Source organism: Hibiscus syriacus, unplaced genomic scaffold (assembly GCF_006381635.1).
Source record: "Hibiscus syriacus cultivar Baekdansim isolate YM2019G1 unplaced genomic scaffold, ASM638163v2 tig00111330_pilon, whole genome shotgun sequence".
Lineage (NCBI taxonomy): Eukaryota > Viridiplantae > Streptophyta > Magnoliopsida > Malvales > Malvaceae > Hibiscus > Hibiscus syriacus.
The window spans coordinates 2,671,068-2,689,952 of NW_024063059.1; the positions used below are offsets into that span (position 1 = coordinate 2,671,068).

At 31.8% G+C, this 18,885-nt stretch overlaps 1 pseudogene; it reads right to left on the reverse strand.

The window, feature by feature from the left end:
• Positions 1 to 1,570: 1,570 nt before the first annotated feature.
• On the reverse strand, positions 1,571 to 4,902 carry LOC120158645 (annotated as a pseudogene).
• Between the last annotated feature and the right edge of the window lie 13,983 nt (positions 4,903 to 18,885).

Sequence of the window (18,885 nt, forward strand, 5' to 3'; positions counted from 1 at the left end):
ATTTGTGTCATATTGGATTTGGGGAAGATTTTTGAACCAATATTTGATTTTGATATAACATGATTTTTCAAATAATTTAATTTGTTAAAATTTGCATTTTTTAATTCTAAGAAAATTTGTCATAAAGTTTTTCAAGTGATTTTTTGAAATGTGAAAGATAACCTTAAGTGTTTTTAAATCATATTATAATTTACAAATATGTTTCAAACCTAAAAAATATCTAATTTTGTCAATAAGCCTCCTTCAGTCTCGAAACCAACATGTTAATATCGATATCCATTTTCCAGTGTACTTTTCCGGTATCGATACCATGGTGTTGGTATCAATATTGATTGGTGAGTATCGGTACTCACTTGAACAATATCGACACCAAGGGTTTCAAGGGCTATAGATTTGACCGTTATGATGTTTGGTTTCGATATCCACTATCTAGTATGGATAGGAAAGGTATATGTGAGCATTAAATGCTCAAAATTAATGAATCCAAGGGCTTTAATTAACCACCAACAGCTCCAAACGGCTAGAAGAGTGTTAGAAGATATAAAAGGGACCAAGATTCAAATATAGAACACCAAGAAAGATTATTGCGATAATAAATCAACATTAAAAGAGTTTTTGAGCCAAAATTTTCATAATCTTTGTAACATACTTGTGAGCTAATTTGTTTAATTTTTGCTCAGTTGTGATTTGGGTGAGTGCTTAATTTGTGTAAACTCATTTGCCTTTGTGAGGTTTTATTTTGTCTGTTAAATTTATAATTCATCTTGTGGAGAGAGGATGTAAGTAAGGTTTTGGTATAAACTTTGTGTGTTGTTTTAAGGTTACAACTTGTTCTCAAATGTTAGCAAATCAAATGCACTTGAGAAATCCTTAGTTTACATGCTAAAGTAGTGGATGTAGACTTAGGGGCTGTTTGTTTACTTCAGAATGTTAAGCGCTGAATGATTCAAATGCTGAATGATTCAAAGGCTCTGAATGTGACATGCTATTTGATAATGGCTCTAAATCATTCAGAATGTACTTCTGTGCTGAATCAATCAACATTGAATCATTCAGAGGTGAGAAACAAACGCGCTGAATGGTGAACAATTCAGCATTCAGCACTGAATGGTTCCATTAAGAGACAAACAAACAACCCCTTAGTTTAGAAGTCAAACCACTCTAAAATCATTATGCAAAATTTTTATTTTTCAGTTACTTCCACGAATTTGTTTTTAAAGATCTCACATTCTCGACATATTTAGGTTAATTAAAGCTAACAAAATTGTTAAAACTCAAAAATTATAAATTATAAATTTTACAAATATTATAACCATAATTAAATAAAAATAAATTATAAAATAATTTGATAAATGTTTTAAAAAATAATTATATGATTTTAAGTAGAATTGAGTCAAATTAGATAATTTTTTTATTTATTTAAAAATTCACATTATTTTAATGATAGTTAAATATACGATATCCATTTACAACAAAATTAAAAAAATTATCTTTGATTTTAGATAATGTTTCATGAAAGATGATTTGGTGGTGAAATTGGTTATGAAGTTGAAAAAACAACACATACAAATCAAAGAATCAATAAAGGTGTGATTTGACAATATTAAAGCCCAATTGAGACCTGATTGGATCCAGACCCACATGCTAGGAGGACCACATGAAGATAGGTTAAGGTACAGTGCACTTCCAAATCTAATATGGGTCCAAACCCAAATGCTGGGAGGACCACATGACCCTAAACTGTAGCAAGTAAGGAACAAAGAGGCTAGACTGAATCTTATAATCGAATAGGTAAACCATAATTGAGGTAGGTTCGAATGCGTCCAACCCAGCCTGCGGCAACAATAACAAGACCCCACTTGTGGGAACTCAACATGCTTTGATAGGCACTCTTCAATACCTTCAACTCAAACCTGCACACATCGGACGCAACCGTGCCCGCACTTGCATTGGGGAGTGTCTCTTCAGGCCAAGTTGGAGACCCCTTTGTTAAAGAACCCAATAAAACACGCGGCAAAGAGAAACAATCCAGTGAAGAATGAGGCTTTGGTTGTTCTGGCTCCATTTTCGGTAGGCTGTTTTTCCTACCATCACCACCGAGTTCTAGGGATGCAAGCATTGCAGGATTGGTTTCAATTCCACGCCAAGGTATAGCAACAGATGCATTGTGCAACTAGAACTCTCGCAAGACGAAATGCTTTTCACCTTGGAAGAAACTCTCGCAAGGCGAAATGCTTTTCTTCTTGGAACAACTCTTCTCCTGATTAGCATAATTCCAGATGTAGATATTAGAATCCTAGCTAGCTGAAATATACAAACAGTAGTGTGAAATACTCGCCCTTAACTTTGCATACAACATCTCTTCCAGACAAGACAATGACAGGTGAATCAGCTGATGTAATCATCACTTTGCTTGGATCACTAGGAAAGAACTACCAAGTGAAACAGAAATTTGTAAGCCTTCACCTGGGATAAAAAGGTTGCAATGAAGAAGAAACTTAAGTATAAATTTAATGACCTCGAAGCCAGTTACCCTCTTTCCAGGTAACTTCTTTTTGCCTTGTAAATATATCGGTTCATCAAGTTGAAGTCGAGTATCTATACGAACATTAAACCGGTTCATCAAGTTGAAGTCGAGTATCTATACGAACATTAAACAAACCATATCAGTGCAGACTATGGTATGTTCCTCACATCATCAGAATATCCAACCCATTCACGTACAGAACTTAGCATACCTATTATATTATAGAAGCGGCAGCTTCTAGTCATTGAGCCAACAATTCCTCCCTATAGGAGATTTTTTAAAATATATTAGATATCAGGAGAACCCAAATTTTCCAACAACCAAAAACCAAAAGAATCGACAAACTTTACCATCAGGTCGATAACAAACGGCTGTGACTATATCCCTTACATTAGTATAATCAATGACTCGACAGCAAAGCACTTCCCAAAAGCGAACTTTGCCATCAATTGAACCACTGATGAAATAATTATCATCCTTGAAGGCAACAGAAATCACTACAGAGTGATATACATATTAACTTCACGCAACTTCGAAGACGATAAATTAGCTAACAAAACACAACATGCAATCAACAACTTATTATTGTATAGCTTAGATCAGAATGAAGAAAGTCCTACCATAATTGTTATGAGAAAAAACCCTCAAGCAACTAATGCATCCAGCTTGCCATAGTCGAACAGTCTTGTCAACAGAAGACGATAGTAAAAGCTACAAGAAAGGACGTAAATTATATATTTATTCGTAAATAGAGATCAAAAGTATTTCAAATATTTGCAGATATAAAATGACAATCTAACAAGTATGATGAAATCCAGGAACTTTACCCCATTCTTGGACCATGAAAGAGCCAAATTTCTGCACTGTACCCCTGAAATTCATGCACAGGCTTCTCCAAAACTTGGAAGACTTTGGGTGGGAAAATGACGCAAGTTGAATCAGGTAATTTCCTTAACCTCTTAATTTTATCTATACGTTCTTTATCCACATTGAGAGGAATAAGATGCGAGAGATGATTCATTCTGTAGTAGAGACATGAAGGATCAAGGTCTTGGATGTCAAATTTATCTAAACTGGCACAATAAAATCTTCACCTGCAGTTGCTAGAAATTCCCCATCCAAACTGAATTTCATGGTCAAAATGAACCCTTCATGTGCTACAAATTCTTGCCCACAATACAGGGAAGACAACTCCTTGGAATGCTTGCTACTTGGATGAGGTCGAACTCTTTTCATCTTTTCCTCAGATGTCAATTCATGATTACTGGGCTTCGATAGAACTTCAACATGTCTATCAACAATATGAGCCGTGGCACCTAATTTCCTTAGCCAACTCTTTTTCACTTTCCTTTTCATACCTATGGCAGGCCTTCCCTTGACCCCCCCATACAAGTGCGGATCAACCGAAGGAGAAGGCATAGTAGTTCGCTCGTACAATTCAGAACTAACAGAATTACTAAAACCTGTACTCCGAGTGACTCCTAATTCCATTCTGACTTTGTTCAGCCATTGCCAATTCTATTTGACCATCCAAATTCTTGGTCTGATGTGCTAAATGGTCAGGTTCTTGAGCATCATTGAACCAATAAGACGGTTTGTAGGATGAAACCCCCTCTTCAAGGCCTGAAGTCCTCAACACAGCCCAGCTTTCTTCAGAGATTGTAGAAATTCCCAATTCAAGTTCAGCCCTGCCGGAACCACCGGGATTCTCTTCTGTAATCGAATTTGCATTGAACCTTAGACTCATCCTTTTCCCGAAGTTATGCCTACGTTTATCAATGCTTTCTCGGAACGTAGACCAGAACTTGTACTGATCAAAACTATCCACCAAATCATCAATTAGACCTAAATCTGGACTAGAACCACATTTCTCAGATGCAGAAGAAATCTCTTCCCTGGTATAAAAGAATTGATCTTCTTCTTCCAAATAACTCCCCGTTATTTTCCCTTTTTTACACTCAATCCATGAACCCTAAAACATTACGCCACCACTAAGTTTCCCTGCCGTCAATTTAGAATTTTTTTTCTTCATATTTTCCATTTTTATGATTTCAAGAAAAAAATTAACAACATAAAACCACCAACAAGTTCACTGGAAATTCACTAACACCGAAAGACAAGGGGGCTTTTAAAGGATAAAAAAACATATTCATAAAACAAAACAAAACAAAAAGAAACCCAGAAAAAGAAGAAGATTTACTTACCTGGGGAATCATGAAAATTTAGTCAAAACCCATAATTCCAAAGATGTTCAAAAACCTCAAGAACACCCTTTTACCCCTTCTTTCTTATTCTCACAAAAGAATAGATTAAGTAAAAAAGTATGATGTTAAATGCAAAATAAGTGTTGGAAATGGCGTAAATAAACAAGTTGAAGATCCGAATTCCTATAGTTTGATGATAGGTAGTTGTTTCTTTGTTTTTGTATATGTTGCCTATATTACGGGCAGGGATGGCAAACGGGCGGTCGGTGCGAATATCCTTTTCATTTTCGTACTCATTTAATATTTTTTAATCTATTACTCACGATGTGTAAAAAAATTTAATTTCACACTCGTCTGTGCGGGTACATTTTTAAATTTATCCCCACACGACCACAACCACTATCCACCTAATAGGGGATGTATCATATATGTGTGTATTGTTTCGTACTTCAAGGTCATATCAACAATTCAGTAACAACTCAGTATGGGGCTTGTAGACCATATTTCGCTTGAATAAATATTTTAGACAATAAACTTCTCGTATCTTCGGTTTGCTTTAAAAATTATAACTATGTTATCCAACAAGAAAATCTATATTGGATTAGAAAAGAAAGAAAACTATATTTTTTTAGTAAAACAGAAAAGGGCAATTGAATTACACGTATATGATTCAAGGACATTATATATTTATATTTCCCTATCATATGTTTTCTTTGAACTAAACTAATCCATCAAAAGCAAGAGAAAATATCATCGAATTTAACCAAAACAAAAGCTGAGAACAGTTAAGTTTTGTCGAAGTAAACTAAGATGATTTAAGACATCTTAAAATAGTAGCTCTCCAGAAAGGAGAATACAACATAGACCCTTTTTAAATGAGCAAAAAAAATGCAGTCTTTTAACCATAAACGATAAGACAATCATATCATTGCAAAGATTTCTATTCAATGCATTTACTTATCATAAATAAATGTGAAAGATGTGGGTAGAACATTCATTTACTCCTCTATTTATATGTTAACAGTAAGAAAAACAGTAAATTTGGTGTTTCATTTCAAGATATAATTTAGGAGGTGCCTAAAACAGGATTCTCAGTAGAGATTAGAAGCAAAAAAAAAACAAATGATATTACTATACTGAATTAAAGAAGCTTACTTGACACATACAAAAAAGAAAAAAGAAAATATGCTTACTTGACTCTACCGTTAGTAAAATATAAAAAATATAAATTTAATTTCGGGGACAAGAACAATGGAAAGTAATATAGCACAAGAAAAACATTGAATCTCTTAACACTTAATTCTATTCAGTGGCGTTAAAAATGGAGGTATGAGAAGCAACGATCTAACTCTGTTGGCCTAAACGTGGGTGCTCAGTAACAAGATACTGATTTGCAGAACATTAAGAAATTAAGCTTAAAACAAACATTGAGATGAATCTAAAAAATATTAAAAATCAGTACGAGCAAATAAAAATTAAACTCTTAAAACGAATGCGGAGGAGCTTAAAACGAAATGACTAGGAAATGACTCTTACAAAAATTAAATTTCAAGTAAAAAGAGAAGAAACGAACTTGAATAAGTTAGAGAGTGGATACTAGAGGTTTGAAAGATCGGCGCAGTAACGAGAGGTTTGAAATTTATGCATAAACTTATCCCTAATATTTGGTTAAATTACAAGTTATATATTATACAATATTAGGATTTATAAATTAGTCTCTAAAATTACACCTAAATTCATAATGGTCCAAAATTTAATGGATATTCAGCTGGACGGGCAGATGTGGGGCAGGCGGGCGGATGCGGGGTGGATGCGGGGCGGGTAAGTTCTCAAACTCATTACCCGCCCACTACCCGCGTCGGGTACCACTTTCTAAATCCACACCTGCCCACTACCCACTAAAATTATACCCATCCTCGCCCCAATTGGAGCGGGTGCGGTGCGGAATCCACGAAATTGTACCCGCTTGCCATCCCTAATTAGGGGTGACCAACATCGAGTACCCAATTATTTTTTTGAACCGGAACTTGTTCAATCGGTTCCTAAAAATTGAGTTCCGGAATTGGAATCTGTAGGTATCGGTACTGGTTTCGAGTACCCTATTATTTTGACAACTTTCTCATTCAACCTGTTAGTTGTTACACATTAAGTGAGATGGTATGCCGCCCCCCGTTAAAATTGACCCTTTTATAACCTGTTAATTTATTAAATTAAAATGCTACTACTTATCACAAGAAGAACTCTTTTCTATACAAAATTTATCCACCATTTCATATTTAAATAGTAATAAAAACACTAACCCAAAATAAATATTACGAAAACGCAAAGTTAGAAATCAATTACAACAAATTTAATCCAAATTCAAAAATATAGGTCACAAAACGCATAAAGTCGCAAAAAGTCTAAACCAAATAAGTTTACAACTAAAAGATATTACACAATATTTACAATTCCCGTATTGGAACCACAGGTTTCCCCATTATTTTGCTCACCCTTAGTGATACAGTATCTCTTTGATTTTTGTAAGTCAATTGATTTGATTTGTCTATTTTTTTATTTTTTATTTTATAATTTGATGGTCCCTTCTCTCTTATTAGTGATTTTTTTTTTGAAAAATCATTTTTTTAATTATTTAAGTGTCAGACACCGTTAGAGAAAATATTACATATCTAATAACTTTTGCAAAAAGGCGCGCCTCATACATCACGCCTTACGTTGATGTGGCGTCATGTCGGGTAAGGCGCGACCCATGTACCGCGCTTTTCACAAAGTGTAAAGATCGGGCATTAGTTTAGTAAATATTTTTAAAATGATGTCTAATATATAATTAACTTTTATTAGGGTGATTTTTATGTAAAAACGTCAAATTTTGTATTTATTTTTTGTGTGCGCAAAAAACAATTTCAGAATTAAAATCTTTAAATCTTCTTTTGCAAATTATTTTATAACTTGACAAATTTTGATTTTTGCATGAAAAATTTATTGATATCTAAATTAATTTTTTGAAAATATAAAAAATATTAAAATAAACTTTTAATTAGAATTGAGGGATCAAATGAATTATTAGTCATTAATTATTATTTTTAACAACAATTAATAATGTTTATTCATTTTTAATAAAATTAGAATTTAATATTTATTTAATATTTTTTAAAATTAATATTAGAAAGAATATTTTAAATATATAGGTGATATTTTTAGCTTTACCTTCTTTTTTTTTATAGAATTTTATTCACTTTTAATTTTTTTATTGTATTTTTATAGAATTTTAAATATATAAGTTATAATTCAAATTAATCATTTATTCTGTTGTTATTCAAATTAATTAAGAAAAATTATGGTAAAATGTTTCTAAAAGAAAAGTATAAATACATACATGAAAATCTAAAGATTTTTCTTTCTTTTGTGTTACTCTCTAAACTTGTAACAAAATTCAATAAAAAAAGAATGTAAAGCTAAAAAATATCACCTATATATTTTAAATATTAATTTTAAAAAATATAAAATAAATATGAAATTCTAAATTTTATTAAAAATGAATAAACATTATTAACTATTTTTAAAAAATAATAGTTAATGACTAATAATTCATTTGATCCCTTAATTATAATTAAAAGTTTATTTTAATATTTTTTTTATATTTTTAAACAATTAATTTAAAAGTCAATAATATTTTTCAAAAATATATGAAATTTATAATTTTTTAAATTATAAAATATTTCTTATTATCATCATCATCATCATCATCATTTTGTAAAAGAAATACTAGTTATAAAACTTTTATAAAATTATTCATATTTTAAATTACTTACCCTAAAAGTTTTTCTATGCTATATTTGAAGTATTGTGCAATTTCATGCAAAAATAAAAATTTGTTAAGTTAAAAATAATTTGTAAAAGAATATTTAAAGATTTTAATGCATAAAGTTTTTTGGTCAAAAAAAAAATAAAAAAGTTGTCATTTGTACACAAAAATTACCCTAATAGAAATTAATTACATATTAGGCATCATTGTAACAATAATTACAAAACTAACACCTGATCTTCACACGTGACCTTTCTGCAAAGTATGTTAGATCCGTAATATTTTTTCTAACGATATCTTACACGTAAATAATTAAAAAAATATGAATTTTCGAGAATATCGTCTCTTATTATTGTTATGTCAGAAAACAATTTAAAATAAAATAAAACGGTAGTGTTCGTTCTCCTGTTGGTTCGATTGAAAAAACATAATTCTTTGAATAATTTTTATAATATAAAATAAATGATTATGATTTTAGGTCCTCTACTATCAATTTGCCTAACTTGGTCCTCTAATTTGTTAATGCTATTAATTGTAATATCATTAGTTGTTATATAACCTTAAACATTATGTTAATGTAAACTTATTATTGTTTGAATAATTAATTGAATTTATACATCATGTAATTTTATGACTTAAAATAATGAAAATACACATTATTATTATTTTCGGAATGATTTTTAAGCTTTTAAGAGGAGTGATACTCAACTTTAAGTGAAAAAATTGAAATTGTCATCGATTTTTTGGGTTAGGTATGTCAAATACCTAAAAATGTATCTTTAAAGAAATTTTAAGATAAACATTTTAAAAGACAAAATCGACATGTGTGTAACCATAAATTCATTTTGGAAAGGATTCATAAATCGTTTATGCCTCGAGAAGAATGATCACCCCCACAACGTCTGAAATCGATACCTATTCAAATATACATGGTCTTTAATAATGAAAGCTAAAAATTCAAATATATATTTAAATTGTGATTCTTTTAATTCAAACAAACATACATATACCATTTTATTAACTTGAGAATTCTGCAATGTTATTAAAAGCGGACCGGACCGGCCGGTTCAACCGGTTGAACCGTGAACCGGTGGCCTGTCCGGTCCAGTTAACTCCCAAAACCGGATTAGCACAGAACCGGTAAAGAACCGAAAGAACCGGCTGAAAACCGGGGTGAACCAGCTGAAAACCGGCAAAACCGGTTTGAACCGCCGATTCACTTTTTTTCTTTAAAAAAAAAATTAAACCAAACAACGTCGTTTGTTCAACGAGCCGAGTCAAATTCGAGTATTGCTAAGCTTGACTCGAACTCGAAAACTTTAAAAGTAAGCTCAACTCGACTCAAAAACTCACGAGCTAAAAATTATTAACTCGAAATATAATATTAAAACTTGAAATTGAAAAGGCTCGAACTCAAAAAAAAATTTAGAAGTTCGATTGAAGCCTAAAATTTGAGCTCAATTGAAGCCTAAAATTTGAGCTCAATTGAAGCGAAAGAATAGTTCGCTTTGTGCTCACCAATAGGCTCCATGATTTTGAATGTCAAATTACTTCTATTATTTATAGAAGTAGGTTGGGATGCTCTTCTATGTTTCTTAGCCATGTGGGATTGTTTTGTTCTCATATTTTTACTCTTTAAACTTTTGGGATACTCTTCTATGTTTCTTAACCATGTGGGATTGTTTTTTTTTAAAACAATTAAACCAAATGACATCATTTGTTATGATTTTTTTAAACCCCAATTTTATTTTTTTGATTATAGTTATATAATTATATTTATTATTTAATATGTTTTACCTTAAATATTATGTTGTAGTTGATTTGAATCATTTTGTTTCACTTGATTTTATGGTTTTTCATTTATACATGTTATGACTTGTGATATTTTTATACCTTTTAATATTATAAACTTAAAAAAATGTTACATATATATTAATATTGCTTTGAATATTATGTAAAATTTAAAAAATATATTATTTTATATAAAATCCGGTTCAACCGCGATTGAACCCGGTTGAACCAGTGAACCAGTATCTTCACCGATTCAATGTCCGGTCCGATTTTGAAAACATTGGAATTCTGAGAAGAAAAAAATAATAATATTTCATTGTTTTCAATTGAAGAGAAAATAACCCATAAAAATATTAGGATGTGTCTCTCTCTTTTCAACTAAAATAAAAAGGAATATAAAATTCTCCTAAAGAATCCGATATTTAGAAGTTTATTACGATAAAATTAAAGAAATGAACCCTCAAACAAATTATTTACAATTACTTGTCCATTTAGAAAAGACAAAGAATGTTCGCTTATTTAAAAATTATCAAGATCAAGCTATTAATATAATTCAAATGACTTTTTCTCGATAAATTTAAATAAATGAACATTTCTTTTTCTCCTCTTTATCTTGGTTAATTCTAAGAGTGACCAATTTTCAAATTTCATTAGTAAGATACTTTTTTATTTTAAAATATCAAAATATGATATATAGTTACCTTAAGACAATTCTTTCCTATTATTTTAAAATAATAAAATATTACGAGTAATTTAATTATGAGATCGATTAAAATTATGCGTATAAGGATTACATACATATTACATTAAAATGATGTCGTAAAATTAAAATTTTTTAAACACATAAAATTAAATCTATATGCAAACAAATATATTTATATAATATTTTAATTTATTAAAGTATTTAATAGATAACTAAAAGATATTTAATTTTGACTAAAATTTAATAAACATAAATATTTTTAAAATATATACAAATTAAATATATTTAATAATAATAAGGTGTTTTTTAACAATAACGACTGAATTTCATTAATAATGGAGGAAATCAAAATTATAACGAATCAAAATGTAGAAAGAAATTTGGAGACAATAGCACCAAAATACTCATACAAAAATAAAATATTAAACCTAAAGATATGAAGAAAAATAAAACCTTCCATTGAGAATGATGACTAACATCAAAATCCCATAATCTTCATAAAAACTCATTGTCTCTGTCGAACGAGACACTTTTTATAGAGTAGTAAGCGAACCAAACAATTTGGCAGGCTGCTTTGCTACACAATTATGATTACATTGACAAACAACCTTTTACCAAAAGAGGGGATCTGACTATACGTTGCCACGAACAAATCAATCAGAAAATAAATGTCGTGATGGTTTTTGTGTGAAAACCAAAATGAACACAAATCTATGCGAAAAGCGTACCAAAAATCATAAGGATAGTGTCACAAGAGCAGAGAAAACGCATACCACAAGAGCAAAGAAACCCGTGTAACAAAGACAGAGATTTTTATTCAAAATCAAAAAAGTCTCAAGAAAAAAAGGAAATAATAGACAATATAAAAAAAGAAAACTAATAGTCACCGATGATCAACAACCAACATTAAGATAGATGCCATTGCCGGCTAAACAAAAATAAAAAAGAAAGAATAAGGCGAAACAAAAAATACTGAAAGAAAATTAAACCGAAAGAAAATAGAGACATCTAGGGTTTTATAATAATAAAGTTAATATACGTAATAACTAAAGAAAGATATCTGCTATGTTATACTTAATATAAACAATATTAATACAAAGATTGAGGCATATTTAATAATATATATATAGACACGCACGAATCAAACTATCTCAGTAGTTAAAAAGATGTTTGTTATTCCTAAATGTCTTAAGTTCGAGCACCAGAAATTACGAGAGTGATAAGCTTTTATTATCAAATTTTTGAGAATGTGTTGAACAAAATACTATGCTTAATTAATAAAATGTATATACACACACGGAAAAAGTAATAATTGAGTAATAAATTTACTCTCTCTATATATTATTAATTAAAACTATAATATATATATTTATATAATACAATATGTATACATGCATAGATATATACATAAGTTATAAAGGACTAAAACACTTACATAGAATCATGGCAGCTAAAAGTGAAAACTATAGTAACAAAATAGGCAAGAATATAACCATGACAACGAGCATAGAGCAAAATGTAAATCATATGGAATACAAATGCTAGAAACAAAATAAAGCACCAATTATGTAGGACTAAGATGAAATACATTAAAATAAGGTGTCAAATGCAAAAAGAACGGAAATAGAAGCTAAAAGACAAAAAGGACCTAAATCAAACGCGGGAAAAATAAGAGCACTGAAGCATATCCTTTTTCTAGATCTAGCCTTCTTGAAAAGAAGTGAAGCATATATTTTTCAGTTTTGGTGTGATCTCCTATACCCGACTAAGGCGTTACGATTGAATCTAGGATGTCACTTATCATATTTCAAAAATATATTTCATATTTTAAAACATCGTTAAAATCAACAATAGTAATTAGAGATGTTTATAAATATATGCTCAGAACAAAATATCAATAATACATATATAAAGATAATAATAAAAACTTATGTCACCAAAATATAATAAAAGAGACACAAAGAGATATCAACCCAACAAATATGTTCAAGTTCATAACCTTATCCATGTACATGTCTTAAAGTATTTATTTATTCTCATCATATACATTTAAGAGTTATATACCCAAGTAAAACCTATGAAAGTTGTGACACCCAATTTTAGGATTATTAGTTTTGTGGAATAATTTCACTAAATTGAGTGAAATTTAAGAAAAAAGCTCAACTGGCGTAATTTCAATCTAGAAAAATTACAAACTAAAATGAATACATGATTATATATTTTCTTTATAAATAGATACCGAAGATTATGATTACATGTCAAGTTGAGTTTGCAAATAATCTTTTATTCTTCTATAAAATCTTCATATCTATCTTATTATGTGATTATTATGCTTATCATTATCCTATAGCAAAAGCAGCTATTATTAAGGAAATTTTGCAAGCACAAGTGTAACACCCTAAACCCAATCAGACCTAAAGTGTCAAATTGGGCTACTGAGATAAACCTTGATTTTCAAAACCTGATCATTTTCTTTTTAAAACACATTCTATGGTACCAAATATAAGCACAAATAACTGTTATAAAAGTAGTTTATAAACCAAAGCACCGTGACACATATTTTAAAACCAAATAATACAAACTCAGAGTTTAATAAACCAAATACATGAGAAAGGTTCTATGAATACATATGTCCGCTAAAGCTACAATAAAATACTTAAAAGGAGATGCTAGAAGTCTTGCTAGGACGTGCTCCACGATCGGCTCATGCTATTAACATGCGAACAGAAAACATCCAAATACCGAGCTTACAAAGCCCAACGGTATAATCACTAATCTAAAGTAGCATTACGAGTCTCATGAACATAAGCATGCTAAAGACATGGAACTAAACAGTAGGTACATGCATGATCTTAACCAAGTTTTACATATTTAATGTTCAACTATTCTATCACTAAAGTAGGAGTCTCATGCTTCCCTTAATCCTTTACTAAAAGCCTCACCATGAGTATACCTCTAAAGGGTCCCTAACCTTAATGACTATAACTACTATACATTATCTAAATGCGACATTGACACTGCTATGCATTATCTAAATACAACACTCTACTAGTATTTGGTCTCACATAGCCATCAAACACTAGTTTACTAAGGGAACCCAATGTCACATAACATTGGTAAAATTCCTACTAAGTTGCTGAATGACCTCCTAGTCTCACATATCCTTCAGGTAGATCATGGAGGGGGAAATCGATGTAACGTAGCATCGTTACAATTCCCGCTCAACTGAAGTAGTGGCTCGATCTCACACATCTGTCAAGCCAAGCTATGAGGATATCTACTATAGTGGACTGATACAACTATACATGCATGACCGAGGGCTAAGGTAGCCGACTACACCCTAGCATAGTTGGACACACTAAAGTGAGGTTATCCTCTATCTAGTTGCTATCTCACTTGTTTTCTTACCTAAAATGTTATGCAAATGTTCATTAGTTTGTTCCTTCTATTAGTTTATTAAGTTTCTCTATTCTGGTAATTAGCACTTAAGGGTATTTTATTCATTTTTGTCTCTAACGATGTCTCTATACGTTTCATGATTTATGATGATTATTGTTTTTACTATTCACTAACTGTAATACTAGCTAGGCCGATACCTGTATCGGGTTCATTAATGGGTAGCGAAACTCTGGTCACTCTTATCATACTTCTCCTCAATTCTCCTCGAATTGAAGGGACAAATGTATGTCCTCGGTTCACTAACATTTTTGTAGTACATGGTTCCTATATTTTTTTAATCTGAGACCGATGCGGGTAACCCGATCCGATCCGGGAAGTCACATTAGAGCCACCAGAGCGACCCACTGTAAAAATAGCAGAAAATTTAAAACTTTTATTGAAACGTGTAACTTATAAAATCAGTTGTCACTATTTAAAAATAAAACAGACGTCCAGACTCGTATATAAATCAAAATACAATTACATGCCCCCTAATCACATGTACCATACTCTGCAACAACGCCGAAATAACTCCCTTACTTATGTCGATAGCTGCACTGGTACAATTCTTTTAACCTGAAAATGTGAGTAATAGAGTGAGCTTCGAAAAGCTCAGTAACACAGAACTACCAGATGATGCTAATGAACGTTCAGATACAGATAAATATATATTTTCTTATTGTTTCCGAACATTTACAGATTTTTATGCTAAGCAGAGATCCTATTGATATTTCAGGTGGTAACGGACAATGAGCTTTCAGTTCAGAGAAATATTTCGGATGACTGAGTTCAGGAGATCAGAACAAGTTATCTAGTGTGTTCCCATAAAACCAGTAAAAATATACATATATTTTTTTAAAGCATATATATATACACCCCCATCCTTTCACAATCTGTTTGTGTAGGTTCCCCGGAACCATACACCCCGCATAACCAGTAACAGTAAGGCTCTGAGCACACAGCCGAGGAGCCTGCAGTAATCTTCCTCCAACAATAAACCCCCCAGATAAAACATTTCTCCGTCGGTAAACGGAGATATCAGAAATCAAAACAGAATTCATATAAGATATCAGAACAGAATCCAGATCAGAATCAGAACAGAATTCAGGTAACGTATCAGAACAGAATTCAATTCGGAAATCAGATAAAATATTTATATAATTAGGGAACACACCAGAGTTTATAGGTATTATTTAGAGGTATTGTATCAGGAAGAGAAACACAGTTATTCAGTATGCCGATAGAATATCGGAATTCAGTATCACTATTGGAAGAGTTCAATAACTGACAAAATCATCAATTATTCAGAATATGACTTGAGCTGTAAGGAAGAAATGAAGATTCAGGACATTTACAATCTATGTCGATTGATCGGATTATCAAACAACTCTTAAATGAATAGCTCCCAAAATTAATGCTTGTCGATTGATCAATTCATTGTTCTTCCAGGGTATTTACTCTTTAATACCACAAACTCTTACCCATAGATCATTTTCGAAATCATCACTGAATAGATCTTCCAATGTTTTTATTTTATTTTTACGCTTCCAATATATCATGAAATACTGACGTGCTTGATTTGTAGTTCATGATCCAGAAGAACAGTACATTGTGTATGTTCATTAACGTTTCCAGACTCATTCACATCACTTACTTAATCCTTAGTGCTTGAGGTTGCTTAGTTCATTTAGCATTCAAGTCTATTCCAGTTACTTCGGGATTTTCCAAAGTAATTCCATACATTTCTGAATTTCAGATACATATTGCACTTTTGTTCAGTTCAGTTTGGTCTTCGTGGTTGATTTGTCGAACAAATATCCAATTCTTAGTACCGAATGCAATCTAGAGTTGAGCTGAGCTGAATACTTCCAAAATTATCATTGAGCTAAACTTGAGTAGACGAACATGCATTCAAGTAATATCTATGTCGTTCAGGTACTGACATATTACTAAGGTTGATCGGCTCACTTAAGTTATGTTCCATAACTTTTAAAGGTAGTCCAATACCTATGCTTATTTGGATTTCTTAATTAATCCAAGGTATTTACTTAGTTTAGGCCATAAGGTTATTTTGGTGTTTAGTTTTATTCCATTTATTTCAAAGCTCGAGGATATCCAATCATTCTTGAGCTTGGTGATATTCTTGGGTCATTTCCATTACAGGGGTATTTTGGTCATTGTATAGATTCAGTGTACTTTAATCATTTCATTCCGTCTGATCTTACTATTAAATTTAATCTTATCATTTATTTCAGTCCTTTCGAACAATTCTGACAACAGAACACCCCCGACAAATTATTTTTCAGGTATTTACTCATAACTCGGATATTTTCGGGTCAAGTGCCTTCTCAGATTTTACAAACGGAACATCAGGAATTTTCCTGCACTAAGTCAGGATTTTAACAATCAAATCTGTACTTAATTGAGTTAAGTACGAATCCTCTAAGTATTTTCTCATTCAGAGTCAACTCAGACTATTCTACCTCATAAGGCATTTCCGTAATTTCTTAACCAGATAATTTTGATATTAGCTCTTAACGAAAATAATATAATTTAGATATCCTATGATTAATTGCTTTCTTGAATACTCTCTGATCTTGAAACGATTCTCTTAACAAACTTCTAGTATCCTTCACAAACTCTCATAGGATTAAAATCGGTTATCCATAATTTCCAAATAAAACTAACATTTCTTATGCACAATAATATTTTTATCAGATCAATATGTCTGTAAAATCCTCTTATCTAACTTCCATATTCAAATCTTGTCTTTTTATAACATAATGGTATTTTCGTAATTTTACCCTACCGGAGTATTCTCATAATTTCTCATCCAAGTACCTTTAACATTTAACCTTTGATGAAATAAATTATAAGTTGTAGATACAGGGCTGATTTCTTTATCACTAATCACAACCTTGTAATTTAATCTAACAATTCCTCAATTTCTTATATTAGTCATTCGATCCGTAATTAGTTACAGAATTTCTATCACATCATATCGAGTGTATAAATTATTCAACTCCACCAAAGTGACTAACATTATCTTGTTCATGCATTTATCAATATAAACATGTTCCATAAAACATAAAGAGGTAGTAAAGTATTACCTCGATTTCTGTGCAATACTGATCGACCATAAAAATTCCATTCGAATGCCTTTGATCTTCAATTCAACTTCCAATAATTCCTCAGATACATATCAATATAAATTATATCAGAAACAGAGCTTAATTGAGATAAACGGATCGAATCGGGTGATAAATCAGTGAAATACGGCTTACCGGGTTCGAATTTGGCAAAACGGACTTCGGATTCGGATTCAGGACGTCGAAAGTATAAAATATGACTTTTCGGAAATTTGGAATTTTCGGTCAAAATCAAAGTTAACGGGTTTGACCGGTAATTTCGAGGCCTTCGGGTTCAAATTTCGAAACACGGACAGCGGAATCGGATTTAGAACGTCGAAAAATGTCAGGATAGGTATACTCGGTCGAAGTCAAAGGTCGTTTAATGCCCGGTCAAAGCCGGTCAAAGTTTTGGTCAACGCTGGTCAACGGGTCGGGTCGGGTCAACGGGTCGGGTAAACGGGTCGGGTTATGACCGGTTAAACCGGTCAACTATGCACCAAAACCGGTCAAACCGATCATTTAGACCATCCCCACGCACAATGGCGGCGCGTGGGTCCCCTTCCGGTTGCCTAAAAATCACGGAAAAATTCTTAAAAATTATTTTGAGCGATTTCAAGATACTTACAAAGCTCGGTTCACAATTTTGAACGGCGGAGAGCTCGATTTCAACAAATCAGAAACTTTGACCGCTTCACCTCCTCACGCGCCGCCATCGACGGAGACCAAGGATGACACCGGCAGACTCGGAACGATGCAAGGATTACGATGGTGTGGGAGGTGTCGTAAACGGATGACCTGATCGTCGTGAATCGATGAAAAACCAACTAAAATTGAGTTATTACCGACGATACTTCCGACTGAAATTAACGACGAACGGAGATGATTCACGACGAAAGGTTTGAGGGGTTTTGTTCCTCGGTTGACAATGAACACGATGGTTGTTTCGGCTCGTCGATCAGAGGTCGGACGGCGAGTAGATCGAAGTTGAAAGGAGGGTAGTTGGAGAAGACAAAACTGGAAAAAATGAGAACCTACGCACGAGGAGAAGAAATTTATAATTCATCCTATATAAAAAATGGGTAAACCAAGAGTTTAGTCACTGAACTTCCTGTACTTCTTAAAATGGTCTTCCAACTTTGAAATTTTACAAGTTAATCCCCGATTTCATCCAAAAATACCAATTAAATTCATCACTTTATAATTTCTTAAATTTAGGCCCTAAATTGGGGTGTTACAACATGGTTCCTATATTTTTTAATATGATTATTTGTTATACTACTTGTCGA